General features: G+C 32.7%; 1 protein-coding gene across 1 annotated transcript in view; it reads left to right on the top strand.

The window, feature by feature from the left end:
• Positions 1-14,008, top strand: part of LOC126891865 (choline transporter-like protein 1) — a 224,822-nt gene that overhangs the window by 142,052 nt on the left and 68,762 nt on the right. The gene's annotated exons all lie outside the window — the stretch shown is intronic.

Here is a 14,008-nt window from a genome sequence, read left to right as displayed (position 1 = left end):
ATATCACTTGAGAAAGGCACTTTGCCGAAACAGCTGTAGTAATAACATAGTTGTAATAAATTTTGTGGAAGTAGAGAAAACAAACGTTTTTCAGTGTTTTATTGTGAGATATAATACATACTTTTACACCTGATTTGTTATTTACACTAAAAATTAAGACAAACAAAACTTAACAAAACATTGGTCATTTAATAAATTTCTGTGTTAAACGAAAAAGAAAATAAAAATACAATAGGTAATTTGGCAATTCTAAGTATGTCCTTAACAAAACAAGAGAAAGTTAACTAACTGTTAGAAAAATGACAATCGTTAAAGATTTATATATAAATGGTCATTTATTAAATTTCTGTGTATATTGAAAAATAATAAAAAGTTGCTTGGAAGTGAACACGATATAAATATAAGGTAATTTGGGAATTCTAGGTAGGTACAAAACAAGAGAAAGTAAACTAGCTACAAAACAAAACAAAGTTTTATCCTTAACAAAACAAGAGAAAGTAAACTAGGTATTAGAAAAGTGACAGTCGTTTGGTGACAGTAATTTGGGAATTCCAGGTATGGCCTTCCAGAACAAAACCAGATAAAGTGTTGTTAATATAATAATTTTCAAGTTCCAGGTTATTTAATGATATAATTAAATTTAATTTTATAAACAACGTCTAGTTGTTAAATAAAGATTTTTTTTCTTTCAAAAAGTGATAAGTTTTGGGTCCAAAAAAGAAAGTATAATGTGAGAGCGAATTGTTTGTATTCCTGAGAATATCTTCTGGCCTTTGGGACTTTTTTCTGCAACAGTGCTTGAGTTTTTACAAGTTCGGCCAATGATTTATTAAGAAATTTGTCACATAATTTTTTTAGACTGCTCTAACTTTTGTTTTGTACCGTTTTGTTTTTTACATATTTTTCTATTCAAAAGTTTTCTTTTTAAAAACCTGATTTTACATTTCAGTTTATATTCAAGTGGCAAGTTATACATAAAAGATGCTGGTGTTTGTAATGATACTGAAGGTGATAACTGGGAAACATCTTTTGTAATTCTTGTAGAAATGTGTCCATCTTTTTCCTTACTGGGGCTGATAGAAACTTGTTTAGAGGATATTACCTGTAAATTTTCCGCCGCAGGCGTTATTCTATTATCTGAAAAATCATATCTTTTTATTATTGAAATTATTGATATTTACCTAATTTTTTACCTGACAATATTTGAACTTTTTTCGGCGGCTCCTCAGACGTATTCGCGCAGATATCTTTAGATTCGGTAAAAATTGACGTCAAAGCATTGCCATACAAGAGTTTTCGTCGTGAAGATGTGCATAAAAATTTATTTCCAAAATGCTTTTCACAAATTCTGTATTTAGTTAAATCCTCCTCTAACAAATCTTGTCTTTTAGTAGATTTTAACCATAGTTCACTCCTATAACATAAAATGTTTTTTAATAAAAAATTAATGTCTTGTTAATATCTCTTTTATTTTTTAAGATTATTTTGACTATCTTCAATAACAGGGCGTTATTCATTCTTACTAGTAACTAAAATTTACTGCTTTCAAGACAGGCTTTTTTTCACACTTATCAAAATATTTCTTGAAAAAATACTATTGGAACTATTTCTAACACACATAGCTTGAGTAACCTTTTTATGTAAGTTTCGAGATTAATATAATTAATATGATATAAGTAATATGCCGCTTAATCAGTATTTAGAAAGTAAATCAATTTATTAATGACACTACATACCTTACTTCATCCTTTGGCAATCTATAAAAATGATATTCCTTGACCCGTCTTAGATGAACACCCTTCACAAATACACGTATATCCAACCATTTTTAAAAATATAACAAAACTATTTAAACACACTTGATAAATAGAAAAAATTCCCAATAATCAGCCCGTCAATTTAACACTACAATAAGCGCATGTACTGTCGAGGTTATTCAGGAACTGACAATAAGCTTAAGCCTACATACTAAGCGAGCTACTAAGCGACTACCCTTTTGGTAACTCAAAGTGGGAGGAGTTTACCAAAACTCGGTACCAGAGTTATCGCCAGGGTTTCGCATCTGTGTTGGGTTAATCTGTGACACCACTGTGTAATTTCGTTTTCTTTTAGCTCTTGTTGTTCTTCATGTATTTGCTTAAGTTGTTGTTTGTTCTGAAAGCTGGTGTTACACCCATACCTCTCTTTACGGCCTAGATACGTTCCACAAAATTTGGCTGCAAAGCGAAAAGCCGTATAACGAATCAATTATTCTAATACAAATTCATATAAATTCAATGCGATCGGTTCCAAATTTGTTAAATATGTTAAATGTAACATACTCCAAAAACCAACAAAAATCTATAAACAAAAATGAAACAATTTCATGTTACATAAAATATGTGTATGTATGCACACATTTTTTTTAAATGGCTTTAATCTGAAGAACGATGAAGAAATGGTAACCTGCAGATGACAGCTGTCATCATTTTTCACTGGTAAGGATGGACCTGGCTTAGAAAAACTGTCCAACATTATTTGTGTTGACATGTTGTCTATTTCGTTCTTCTAACATAACAGCTAATTCCTCGAGAAATTTTCGCGATACATTCGACGTCAGGGCCCAGAGCATCAGAGCACGCCAAATAGAATTCTATTTTGCTGACGTCACAATATAGAATTTTATAATGGGAGAAACGTGACGACACTAAAATAGAATTCTATTTTAGTGACGTCACGTTCCCTAGCAACCGTCGATTCTCCCATTATGAAATTCTATTTTGTGGCGTCAGCAAAATAAAATTCTATTTGGCGTGCTCCCGCCCCACGATCGTTTTCAAGAAGGATATTTATTCCTTGTTCGAAATAGGAAAAGCTTTCGACAAATGTTTTGATGTTAGCTGTTGGAAACAACAGGCTCTGTCTCTTCATTAAGTGCCAGTTCTGTTTACAACTGAATGAGTTCTTCAAATGAAGCGGGTTCCCTATCAGCTCCAAGTAGATCAAGCACATCTCGTTCGTTCAAACCTTCAAAGCCGAGATTATGTGCTAGATACAAAATGTTTGGGCTAATTTCAGGAAGGATTTTCACTTCTGCTTCAGTAGGATGTGTACTTTTACACATTCTGGCCATATTCTTTTTTTTTTCAAAATGCAAATATTTTTTAATGTCTTCTTTTTAATTGCAAATTTAAAAAAATTTCTCTCCAGCTAGCCGTTATAGCGAAACATTTTAGGCCGTATATCGAAAACGTGCCTTAATTGAAGATGGCCGTTATAGCGAAATGCCGCATAAAGAGCGGCCGTATAGCGAGGTATGGGTGTATTCCTTTATTTATTATGTGTTTGGCTATTTTTGTTGATATCTTGCCTATACAGGGTGTCCAGAAACTCTACCGACAAACAAAGAGAGGAGATACCTCAGATAATTTTAAGACAATTTAACCCAATTTACTTAGTCCGAAAATGCTTCCTAAGGGAGCTAGAGCTCTTTGAAGATGGCGTCTTGTAATTAGTTTTTCTTAAATACCTCCAGAACGCTTCTAGTTAGAAAAACGAAAATTGGTACACATATTTATCTTTCAGAGATAAATCGATTCCATCCATTGTGAATTTCTAGTACCAGTCATAGGCGTACGTTTTGGGTGGGGCAACGGTTTCTTTGTCGCATAACTTTTTTGTCTTTAACTTTTAAGCATTTTTGATACTAGATTATTAAATTGTGAGGTATTCTAGTACTAAAAGGTACTCTTATTTTAAAAAATTTTCGTTTCCTGAATTTGAAAAAAAAATGAAAATTTTTTTCAAAAAAACGGTGTATTTTACCAACTTAAAGCAAGAGCTTTGACTACTAGAATACCTCATAATTTAATAATCTAGTGTCAAAAATTCTCAAAAATTAAAGACAAAAAAGTTATGAAATAAAATAACCGTTGGCCTACCCAAAACGGACGCATATGACCGGTACTAGAAAATCGCAATTAATGAAATCGATTTATCTCTGGAATATAAATAAACGTACCAGTTTTCGTTTTTCTAAATAGTTTTTTTTTTATTTTTTTTTGATATCCCAAAAACAAAAAATTTTAAAATCGATTTTTCTAGAAAACAGTGTATCCTATCGACTTAAAGTACTTTTTAGTACTTTTTAGTACTGTAATACCTTACATTTTAATAATCCAGACTCAATAATGCTTAAAAATTAAAAACAAAATAGTTATGCGATAATATAACTGTTGCTCTGCCCAAAACGGACGCCTATGACCGGTACTAGAAATTTGCAATGGATGAAATCGATTTATCTCTGGAAGATAAATATGTGTACCAATTTTCGTTTTTCTAAATAGAAGCGTTCTGAAGATATTTAAGAAAAACTAATTACCAGACGCCATCTTCAAATAGATAGCTCTAGCTCCTTTAGGAAGCATTTTCGGACTAGATGAATTGAGTTAAATTGTCTTAAAATTATCTGAGGAATCTCCTTTCTTCGTTTGGCGGTAGAGTTTCTGGACACCCTGTATATGTGATAGAGCAGAATATACTGGGTTTTTTCTGTGGTAGTGGGAATACTAATTTCAGGACTTGCTTTGTACAGTTTTTGGTTTGGTTTATGCAATAGGCTGCTAATTGAACTGAAGAACCTAATAAAGAAGATCTATAAACTTGTTTTCGACATTTTTCAGTAATCGCCCTATATCTCACTAAGAGAAAAGAAGTCATGGCAGCTTAACTACTATACTTTTTTCTATCTCCCATAGTTTTCAGAATACCCTGCAAAACATACCAATTTGGGACACCCTGTACTAATATTTCCGATTTTCACGTTCAATAGCAAAATAATTTGCCCCTTTCACCTCGCTGCTGTTATCGTACTTCTAATAAATATTGATTTAAAGACGATTTCCCATGGAATGTGGCGCGGCACTCTTCGCCAGTTCAAGTCGGCAAAGAGAAATAGGAAATAGATAATAATAGTGAAAAGAAAAAGGAACATGGTTGGCACTCCACGTTACTGTGAAATTAATGACTATTTACTTTTTGATAAATTCGGTCGGACCATCGATCCCCTCGAGTGTCGAGGGTACATTACCAGTGTTGGTGGTAGAAATTTTAGTAAGTTGGTTAATTCTTACAAGGTACTGACCGTACCAGCCACTAGCCGAGTAGGAAGGGTTTTAGGAGTCGTACCTAGTCTGTATCAGTTTCGGACTTCCTTTAAACCTTGTTCATGTACCCACAAACGATGGGAAAGCATGCGCCGATCTGAGCTGGTCATGCGCCGATCTGAGCTGGTCATAAGTAGAGGGTTCACCATAAACAGAAGGAGAAATTATATTACCAGACGGGCGAAACGCAATATTTCACATTGCGTTGATTTATAAATACTTTTATCTTTATATTATGCAATAATCAAGGCCGGAGCTACCATTGGGGCAACCGGAGCAGCGCTCCGTGGCCCCCGCCCAAGGGGGCCCCAGGGCCGGATTTAAGGGAGAGCAGGCGAGCAGGCAGAAACATAAGAGGTTCATTTAAACAGATATTGGCAGGAGATACAGGAACTCGACATCGACAATGTCAAGTATAAAATGAAGGAGCGTAGGAGTGATAATATAATACATTGTTCATGGTTATGTTTTTGACCTTCCACCGGGTGAGTGTATTGCTTCGTTTGTAAATTCTTATCTAGTGTTCGTACACATTTTAGACACAGAGGAATGATTGGAAACATGCAGATACATAGTAGGTTTATGGACCACGAAATATCTAAAGCACACGAAAGAATTGAGCGTATTGATACTGCAAATCAGGCCGAAGCAATAAAGAATTATTGGAAAATACTCAGACTAATTTTAGTGTTATAAAAGTTTATTTGTGAACGAGATTTAGCATTTCGCAGCGAAAATGAGTTGTCGAGTTCATCACTACAAAATGAAAATTATTTGGGAATACTCCAGTTATTAGCTGAATATGATCAATTTTTGAAGCACCATATTAATAAATATTCAAATCCTGGAAGCGGACATGTCAACTATCGTTCATCAACCATATGTGAGGAAATTGTACATCCGATGGGTCAAAACGTATTAAATGAAATAGTTTCAAGGATTAAGAAGTCAAAAAATATTCAGTTCATACCAATCGATTAACTGTGATATTTCGTTACATAGAAGGTTTCACTCCTGTTGAAAGGTTTACCATATTTTTGCCAAATCGCGGTCATAAAGCAGAAGATATACATATTTAATTCTCTAATGACATTTTTGCAAGAACATGATATCGATTTGAAAAACTGCAGGAGACCATCCTACGTTAATGCGTCAATTATCAGTGGAAAATACAATGGTGTTCAGGCTGAAATTATAGAACAAAAAGGTACGTATCCATACGTGGATGCTCCGTGCTCGGTGTAGCTGCTCAAATGAATACGGCATGCGCTCCCCTACATACAATAACCCGCAAACCGGTTGAATCAAAGAGGGTGAGCGGGTGAGCGCCGTGGGGCGAGCACCAACGTATCCACTATGTGGAGCTGCTATACCGAGCACGGAGCACCCACGTATGGATATGTACCTTAATATCTTGGAGTTGTGGATTCCTTGTGTCGCCCACTCTCTAAATTTAGTTTCAAAAGCTGCAACTGCAACTTAGAAGAACTATATTATGTATTTTAAAAAGCCCTAAAGGGCTACAAACATATAAACAAAACGTTTTCGCTATGTAACAAGAGCATCATCAGTGTTACAAGAACATGGTGAGCCAACCAAAAAAATACAAAGGTCAAAGCCTTTCAAAAAACAGACAAAAGTCTTATATAAATTAACACATCGAAAAATCCAAAGGATGGATAAAATTCCTAAGGATATGGCCCTAGGGCAACATATGACTCCCACACGTGTTAAGTGGGTCAAAAGGTAACTAGGTCATTATGTTATAAGAGGTGGCAGGCAACTAGTTGACCCATCAGTTAGACCCACTTAACACGTGTGGGAGTCATATGTTGCCCTAGGGCCTTATCCTTAAGAATTTTATCCATCCTTTGGATTTTTCGAAGTGTTAATTTATATAAGACTTTTGTCTGTTTTTTGAGAGGCTTTGACCTTTGTATTTTTTTGGTTGGCTCACCATGTTCTTGTAACACTGATGATGCTCTTGTTACAGAGCGAAAACGTTTTGTTTATATGTTTGTAGCCCTTTAGGGCTTTTTAAACTAATATACCTTTTACCAAGAGGAAAATTTTTTATTAAATTTTACCTGTTAACAGAATGTTTAAATGCTGCGTCTTTAAGCGACAGCAACGCAGACCGTGGCAAAAATATTATTGTTCCTAAAAGAGCAAATACTACTAGATGATCATGGAGGTGATGCCGCAAAAGAACTAGTTAAAAGTTATAATCAGATAAAATGAGCATCATCCAAAATTTCGGAAGACTATGAGCAACAATTTAAAATTCCTAGTATTGCAAATGGTTTGTACCTATAATCGAATGTGTTTACTGGAAACAGCGAGGATATTAGGGAGGACAAACAGCATAAGTCGTATTCTTCAAGATCCAAATATTGACCTTAATTCAGGAGTGGCAGTACTTAGATCACTTAAATAAATCATACAGTCAAGACGTTACAATTTTGAAAGATATGAGAACACCAGAGAAGTTTAGAATTCAAAATTTTATCGCTGTAAGAGATCACTTATCACTTCATTATCTCTTTAAGTCAGAGGCTGTCTACTCATTCCGATTTTGCATTTTTACATCATTTTGGAAATTTAACTCTCAATGAAATTGAAGTTCACTCACTAAAGCTTGCCAACATTTATAGTAATCATTTAGATGAAAACTTATGTGTCCATCTGGTACAGTTTGTAAGATTGTTCAATTCATTTAAAGAGGAAATCAGCTCATCAAATATAAGCAAAGAACTTCAAATGTACCAACTGCTAAAAGAAAAGAATATGAATAATGCTTTTCCAAATGTTGAGGTGACACTTTGTTTATATTTAGTTCTGGTGCTAACTAACTGCAGTGGATAGAGACCATTCTCAAAATTTAAGTTAATTAAAAATCGACTTCTATTCTATTCTATCTATTCTATTCGGTCTATGATGGGCCGTGAGTGTTTGAATCATCTCTCTATAATGAGCATTGGCCACGATGTCTTAATTCGACTACATAGATATGTCCCACATAATCAAGAAATTTTCAATTAAAATATCTCGAAAATTTCCCGGACTTTAAGCATACATCTTACTATTATTTTTAATATTTTACTGTAGCAAGTTACAGCTCTTGTACTTTTTATTATTTAAAAATATATTTATAAAAGTAGATCAACATTTTTTTTAATGGTAGGAGGTAGGGCCCCCACACCAATTCTGCCCAGGAGCTCACTGCCTTAAATCCGGCTCTGGGGGGCCCAGTGCATAGATTTTAACGAGGTCAAATAAAATTTCAAAGTATTTTCAGTCAAGTTCTACTTCGAGTTGTCCGGTTGTAATAAGTACACGGCATATTAATTCTAACAACTTCAATGATTGATTATAACCTGTTTCACCTGCACCATTATAAAAAAAAATATTTCAAAATATCTCCATGAAGTCACCTCATTTTCTTCGCTTTCAAACCACAACGCAGCTCCGTGTTTTAGGCTTCTTCCGCCTTTTCAATTTTCTGTATCTCCTCAGCAATCTGGTTTACCTCTTCCTGCATTTTCTCTAAATAAACCTTCATATCTTCATATTTTTCCATTTGGTTTTGAAGTTTCAAGAAATTTTCTTCTTATTGTTCATTGTTTCGTATTGTTGTTCTTATTTCTGTTCTGTTGTTCTTATTGTTTTAATATTATTATCTCATTTGGTTGTACCATATGTTCATTTTGTTGTTTTTCTTTTAAATTCTAAAGCGTTTTCTTGTCTTTCTGCTAATAGCCTATTATCTTCCATTTGTCGTTTATTATTTCATTCTTCTTTCATTGCTTGTATTTGACTTGTTTGTCTCTATAAAGCCCTTTCTTGTCTTTCTCTTCATAATTTATTCTATTCTTATTGTGATTTCATCATTTGAAACAATTGTCCAAACCTTGCTTATATTTTGAAGTGCCTTTCAAATCTAGTTCTGACAAAGTAATAATGACAGTCATGGAATGAATTAAAATGTGTTAAAAACAAGGGGTTAAATATCAAACATTTTTCCGGACACCACCTTTCGCTGGGGAGTAAATCCCCAGACCCCCGATAGGGGGACCCCATATCACGTTTGCCCCGGGGCCCCCAACATCGTACTTACGGCCCTGGTAATAATGTTACTTTCAGCCACTATTTATAAAAGCATTTTGTAAATTTGTGTTTCACATCTATGATATGCACAAATGTTTGTGAAATTCTATATCTTTCAGATATTATACGGCGCGATAAGACTTTTTCATAAACAATACAACAATAGATGTTTTTTATTTTTTCAACCATTCATGTTGCTTATGATAAAAATTAAAGTAGGGGAGGCAAGTATGCTAAATTTGCAGTTACTCGAGCGTTATGGGGACCTATTGGGTTGTGAAAATTTGGTCCTAAAACAAAAAAAAGTTAAGTTACGTTTTCCATTTTAGTGGGACGTTTTCAATTTTTTAATTCAATTTTCCATTTTTAAAAATCGTTTTTCCGATTATAGCGCTATCTATTGATAATTCGAAAGACTGTCTCGAATAAAAATTCCTTATTTTTACGTAAGGAATCCAAATCTGGAATAAATAATGGTGACTCCTATTTAAGATTTTAAAGTAATCCCCTACCCCACTTCCTTGGGAGGTCGTGTTTGGTGTCATTCGATAGATTTTTAAAAAATATTAACACATATTTTTCAATTTGTCCATCTGATGTTCATTTCTCGAAATATCGTGGAGTTCCTATTTAAGGGGATGGGTACGAATTTTCGGCTTCAATGCTATTTAAATTTTACATTTTTTCGAATCCTGAGAAAATTAATAAGTATTTTTGAATAATTTAAACGCGGAATGAAATATTACGTTATTACCGAGGGCCGAAAGTCCCTGAAAACTTCTATAATTAGTCCATTCTTTAACGGTTTTTGCTCTAAATTTTAAAGAACCGCTTGGATTGACATGAAATTTGGCATACGTATAGCTTACATGTCAAAGAAAAAAGTGATATTGTGCCGATGTGTGCTTTTGCCCTGGGGGTGACTTTCACCCCCTGTTGGGGGTGAAAAAATATGTGTCCAAAATAAGTTCAGAAATTGGTAAACTGACTAATTTTAAGTAACTTTTGTTCTATAGAGCTTTTTCGCCAAGTCAACATTTTTCGAGTTATTTGCGAGTGAATATGTTCATTTTTCAACAAAATAACCACATTTTTAGACGGTTTTTCGCAAATAACTCGAAAAGTAAGTATTTTGTTGAAAAAAACGTTCCTAGCAAAAATATAGCCCATAAAAAAGTAAAAAAAAGGATGTACGCGTTAGGTCTCTGGATCTCGTAGAACCAGAGTTATAGCTAATGAAAAATATATTCATATTCAAATTTCAAATAGAATATCGATTTCGATGTGAAATATCCAAAAAATTAAGCACTTTTTGGGGAAAACCTATTATAACTTTTTAAAAGTGTTTAAAAAAAGCTTTATTACTGTTTTTACAAAAAGTTTCTAGCATTAAATTTAAGCAAGTTACGTTTAAAATACAGATGGTCCCTTTTGTTTTTGCAAAAAAAAAAATCGGGAAAACCACCCCCTAATTAGCAACTTAAATGAAATTAATCGTTACCGCTCCACAAATTATTTTACTTATGTTGTGTTTATATGATCTGTAAGTTTCATCGATTCAAAGTGCTTGTTTTTGGAAAAATTTGGTTTCAAAGTAAAATTTTTAAAAATTTAAATTTTGAAAAATATTCTTTTTTTTCAAAATAACTTAAAAGTTGTTAGAGATACCAAAAATCTCGAAAAACAAAAAAGTCAGATTTGCTTTTCTGAATATAATGAATTTTTTTGTTTTTCTGTTAGACAAAAATTGATTAAGATTTGGTGTTTCTAAATTTGCATACATTCGTGATCAGTGACTCGTTCAACCCCTTTTAACTACAGCCCTTTCAATAATAAGGACTTTGAACCGATGAAACTTACAGATCATATAAACAATATATACACGAGTCAAGAAACTTATGAAGTCGTAACGATTAAGTTCATTTAAGATACTAATTAGGGGGTGATTTTCTCGATTTTTTTACCAAAACCAAAAGGGACTAACTTTATTTTGAGCGTAACTTGTTTAATTTTGATGCTAGAAATTTTTTTTATAAAACAAAAATGAAGCTTTTTTTAAACACTTTAAATAAGTTGAAATGAGTTTTCCCCGAAATGTGCTTCATTTTTGGTTATTTCACGTTAAAGTATTGCATTTGAAATTTGACGAATATGAACCTATTTTTCATTAGCTATAACTCTGCTTCTACTAGGTGTAAAGACGTGATATACACACCATTTTTTTAAAATTTTTTACAGGCTATATTTTTGCTAAGAATGCTAAGAATGTTTTGACATTTCACAATTTGACAATTCACTTTTAACTGCAGTGCCTTAAAATTTTTAAAGCACTAGTGCCTTAAAGTAGCATTTTTAACGCTCCTATGGAGTCCTAAAAATTGCATTTTTAACACGTTTGTAGAAAAATATATTTAAAAACACTAATATATTCTTTCCACGCCTTTTCTGGACTGACACATACATAAATTAAAACATTTTGAAGTATAACTTCAAAAATATAATATAAAAACTATTTAAAAAGGCAGTATAACTATTAACTAACCTTTGTTGTTTCTCTTCCCACAAATTTTAAAACACAACAACATACATAACCAAACCGTCAACCGTCCAAACCACAGCTGCGCTACAGCTGCCATATTGGATAATTTTTGACATGTCATTTGAACATCCAATCAGAACAAAGTTATGATGCGCATGCGCCCGGATCGTAGGTTTTAACATATAAAAATTCACCCTCATATCGCTCGTAAAGAAGTATAACTTCAAAAAATACACTTTCTTCAAATAAACTTTTTTATCCGATGCCTAGATTTTGTGTCATTTTGGAACTACTAAAATTTTTTATTTCATTAGTAGTTCCAAAATGACACAAAATCTAAGCATCGGATAAAAAAGTTTATTTGACGAAAGTGTATGTTTTTGTTCTTCTTAATGGCGGTATACGCTCGTTTTTTAATATTGTATTTAATTACAGAGTAATTTCTACATATTAATATATTTTTCAAATTGGGCTCTGTACCGCCATTCTTTATTATATTACGAATACGTGTGCCAAATATCTCGGAAGAAATATTCAAAATTACAGCCGCAATCTTGGAACGCGTTTTCGCTACCTGTTGATCGCTACTGTTTCCTCTTCATGAATGTATACGCTGATATTTTTAGACAAATTGTAATTGGGATGTGAATAAAAAAGTTCAACCTCAAAATTTTGAGACGTTTCTAATCAGATATCACTCTAGAGTTGCTTTCTTGTGCCACATTGTACTTTGACAACGTTGTTGGGAATTAACCACAATTTAAAAATATTAAATATATACGTATTTTATTTGAAGTTTCCTACGCAGGATCGAAAACTGTTTTCAAAATACAATGCTTAACACTTTTTGACTCCTTTGTGTACCAGGAGTGGTACACAGTAAGTTTACCCCATTTTCATGGGACTAAAGTTTATTCACATAAACTCTGCAGGTCTGCAGGAGATGTAAACATTAGTTGACAGTGATGTCGTCATCAAGAACGCAGAGATGACTATTTCGTTCAGTTTTTGAAGATTTTTGGATAGCAGTTACTTGCATAATCGCGTAAATTATTCATTAATTTAATTAATATCATTACCTTTTACTATCCTTGTATTCAGTGATTACAATAATTTATATACTGTACAATAAAAACTAATCATCGAGGAAAGAGAAAAAGTGATAGTGATTTTAATAATATACTGTTATCATGGAACGAGTAGTTACATTTTGAACATCTTTAACAACTAAAGTCGTTTTTTTATGTACAGGGTTATACCCTATATTTTGACCCCCCTGTAAAAAACTGCTTTATTTGCAGAATTAGAAAAAAATGTAAAATACAAAAGTTATTCGATTTATAAATTATGATTTTTTTCACATCTACCATGCTATTAATGTCATCCAGACTGGGCGTGATGACGTCATCGACTATTTTTTCAAATGAGAATAAGGGTCGTGCTATTTATAGCTCATTTGAATGGTTATTTAATTCCCTATTCAGCAATATAAACATTAATATGATTATTTATACAGGGCGTCCAAATTTTTTTTTAAATAAATTAATTGATGCAAAAAGAAGAATGTATGAAATTTTGATTAATTCAAAGTACATTCTACTGCTGCCAGAAAACAAAAATAAATGTTATTGGACAAATAAACTTTACTCTTCACTTAAATTCAATGTTCAAACTGCCACTCATCTGCCTCTTGGCAGTTTGAACATTGAATTTAAGCAAAAAACAATGTTTATTTGGGCAATACACCTTTATTTCTATTTTCTAACAGCAGTAGAAGATATTTTGAAATAAATAAATTACATACATTCTTCTTTTTGTCAATTAATTTAATTAAAATTTTTTTTTTGACGCCTTGTATAAATAATTACCTTATTGTTTATATTACTGAGTGGACAATTGAATAAAATTTCAAATGAGCTAGCACACGACCCCTATTCACATTTAAAAAATAGTCGATTACGTCATCACCTCCAGATGGATGACGTCACTAGTATGATATATATGTCAAAAAATCATAATTTAAAAATCGAATAACTTTTGTATTTTACATTTTTTTCTTATTCTGTAAATGAAGCAATTTACAGGGAGTCAAAATACAGTGAATAACCCTGTACATTGCATTTCTCACTGAAATTCAGTCTAGGTAGTCTTATGGGTTAAAGTTCTTTTCGTTTTAATTTATTCATTTCTATTATATTTGATATAAAAAATATTTATA

This window comes from Diabrotica virgifera, chromosome 9 (genome assembly GCF_917563875.1).
Source record: "Diabrotica virgifera virgifera chromosome 9, PGI_DIABVI_V3a".
NCBI lineage: Eukaryota > Metazoa > Arthropoda > Insecta > Coleoptera > Chrysomelidae > Diabrotica > Diabrotica virgifera.
The sequence above is the reverse complement of the archived record's forward strand: the minus strand, read 5'-3'. Positions and strand labels throughout refer to the sequence as shown.